The following is a 3,446-nucleotide window of genomic DNA, read 5'->3' on the forward strand; positions in this document are numbered from 1 at the left end:
CCCCAGATTCATGTCCCCCATCTCTGCCCCCAGATTCATGTCCCCCATCTCTGCCCCAGATTCATGTCCCCACATCTCTGCCCCCAGATTCATGTCCCCTCCATCTCTGCCCTCAGATTCATGTCTCCACATCTCTGCCCCCAGATTCATGTCCCCCCATCTCTGCCCCCCAGATTCATGTCCCCTCCATCTTTGCCCCCAGATTCATGTCCCCCATCTCTGCCCCCAGATTCATGTCCCTCCATCTCTGCCCCCAGATTCATGTCCCCCATCTCTGCCCCCAGATTCATGTCCCCCATCTCTGCCCCAGATTCATGTCCCCACATCTCTGACCCCAGATTCATGTCCCCACATCTCTGCCCCCAGTGTCATGCCGTCCTCTCCTTCATCTGCCCCCAGATTCACGTTCCACCTCCACATTAAACTTACCTTCTCCTCCGCTCCTTCGCCGCTCTCTGCGTGCCTCTCTCGCTGACACATGCGGCTGAAGGAAGGAGCTGACACAGGTCAGCTTCTCGCTTCGCCGCTGCGTGTCTCTCTCGCTCACACATATGCGGCTGAAGCGAGGAGCTGACCTGTGTCAGCTCCTCGCTTCGCCGCTGCTACTGGCTTGTAGACGCGATGTGACAGGATGTGTCAGCGAGAGAGGCGGGTAGCGGCGAAGCGAGGAACTGACCTGTGTCAGCTCCTTGCTTCAGCCGCATATGTGTTCAACTCAGATCTGCATCCTCTGGACGCAGATCTGAGTTGAAATCGGGACATACCTCCCTCCAACCGGGACCGCGGGACATGTCACCCAAATAGTGACTGTCCCGCGGAAATCGGGACGGTTGGGAGGTATGCATACCCATTTAGTTAAGTGATATAGAATTTTTTATTCCATTTTCTGTACATGATTATGGGGGCTGCTATCTTGCCTGAGTTTTTTCTCTGCTCTGGTAACAGCATTTAGCGACATGCTTTACACAAAAGTCATGGCCATAGGCAGTACTAGCCTGGAGCTGACTCATTGACATCTATGGGAGTAGATAAACTGTGGCATCATCTGTTGTCAGTAATGAATGTCATGATGTGTGTTATGCAATGTATCCATAGAGGTGTTATCTTCTATTATTATGCTATCTGTCTTGTCTGTGGTATAAACAAGGTGACCCCTACAAAATTGGCAAGTGTCAGCCTATTATTAGGCTTACTGGCCAGAGTGAGAATTGCAGAATACAGTACTTTTTTAAAATACAGATAGTGAGATGTAAAAATGAAAAAATATATATATAAAAAAAAATCTGTGGTGTTTCTGATGGTGGTAGTCTTGCCCCAGTCTGATGGGGATTGGAGTCCTCCATAATGCTAATGCAGGAAATTAGATTTTTTTTTATGTTACACTTGCCTCGGGCCCCTCCAAAGTTTGTTTAAATCCTGAGAGCCTGTAGAGTATGGAGCCTGTGAACTGTGGGTGTGATGGCGGCTTCTGCTGCTCCTGCAGTTTCATTGCCATGCTGACCCCACTGCCTATAACCTTACTTACATAGGACTGCTGCCTCTACAGATAAAGCAGGCAGCCCTGTGTAACAGGAATGTCTGCATTACATGGAGTGACTGGCAGCAGTCCTGTGTAGGTTACAGTTTCATTCTGACATGGCAACTTACATAGGACAACTGTCTCTCCCTCCTTGTAGGTCAGTCCTGTGCAAAATTACTTTACACAGCACTGCTTTACATAGAAGAGCTACTTGTGCTTGTCCTGCCTTGTACTGACACCACCTATATACCCTCAGCCAGCCTATAAAATGGAGCCACTTTTACATTTTTTGTCAAAGGCCACTTTCAGGTCTCAACTCACACCTGCCTATACCTTTCCTCTTTGGAAGCTGGAAATAGACTCCAGGTCACCTTCCATGTTCCTGAACTTGCTGCCTTGCACCTACCATTGCTCAGTTCCCCTGCCCACAGTAGATCAGTCCTTTTAAGGGGAAAATATACAGGTTACATAAGATCTATGTACATAGTGGCACAAATGCAATGTATATGCAGTATAAACAGAGTATGGATGATTTTGGGACGCTGTACTGCTACCCATGTCTAGTACCTGCAAAATACTGCAGAGCGAATACTAAGGCTCCTTTCTCATGGAGTAACGCGCCGCTCATTTAGACATGTATACATGTGTCAGAGCGCGGTGCTTTAAAACAGATCCCATTGATTTCAATGGGAGGCTTTGTAACCCATTGATTTCAATGTGTTACGCGCGTAAGCCAGCACCCATTGAAATCAATGAGATCTGTTTTGAAGTGCCGCGCTCTGACACATGTATACATGTCTAAAAGAGTGACACGTTACTCGTGAGAACGGAGCCTAACATTGACCATTCAGAACCATACACTGTGAGGATAACGCCATCAAAGGTTGTGCAACCTGCACCAACTGCTGCCCATTACACTGGGGAAGGTAAAGGGGGCATAGAGCTGTGACTGTAAGACCAGGGGAAATGGGCATTATGCTATAACCATAATTGTAACTATGCCGTATTTCAAAGTTGATGACTATAGGATGATGACTAGGTGAGAGGCAGAGGAGGAGCAGGAGGAGGCAGAACTTTGACGAATTTGAGGTCACATAATGACTCTCAATAGTATATACAGGCTGAGATTGCACATTGAGACCTCTTGTTTGCACAGCAATCCATGCTAGAAAATAAAGGTCATGCAGTTTATGACTTTTTGGAGAAGGTGCAAGCAGGAAAAGGAAATAAACTGCAAGAAGACAACTATCACTGCTAAGGAGATGGCCTTTCAGACAATATAGTGACTTAAAAATCACTGTAGTGCCCCTTTAAATGAAAGCTGTTCTGCTTTAAGATTAGATGTGAAAGCTGTGACAATATCAGTCCCTCAAGGCACAAGTATTGAAAAATTCTTGGTCTTTAATGATAATATATTACCAAAAATTCATCCCTGCAAGCGTTCTGCATTCAGTCTTCATTTGCCAGCTCCTTCAGGGATAAATCAAATGGCATCAGTACATCACTCAGGTCCAAAGCATTTGGCATTTGTGAGATAACACAAGTCATTAGATGATAACATTTTCTATCTTTCACTACACATGCAGAATTTACAGAAGTAACATTTGAAAGGAATTTTGTTCTTTTCACATCCTGTATCAGGAATGGCTGTAGTTTGGGGGCTGCAATAATAGAGAGATGGCACTCAGAGGCTTTAGTCATTAAGGCATAGAAGCCACAGCAATAATGCCAATGACAAGCCTGCTTAGTTCCAGTTAGTATAGCAGACTGTCTTTGCACAAGGGCTGTATAGTATCTAAAGAGTAGAGATGAGCGAGTACTGTTCGGATCAGCCGATCCGAACAGCACGCTCGCATAGAAATGAATGGATGTAGCCGGCACGCGGGGGGTTAAGCGGCCGGCTGACGTCAAAGCGAAGTACCAGATG

The sequence above is a fragment of the Leptodactylus fuscus genome, chromosome 2 (genome assembly GCF_031893055.1).
Source record: "Leptodactylus fuscus isolate aLepFus1 chromosome 2, aLepFus1.hap2, whole genome shotgun sequence".
Classification (NCBI taxonomy): domain Eukaryota; kingdom Metazoa; phylum Chordata; class Amphibia; order Anura; family Leptodactylidae; genus Leptodactylus; species Leptodactylus fuscus.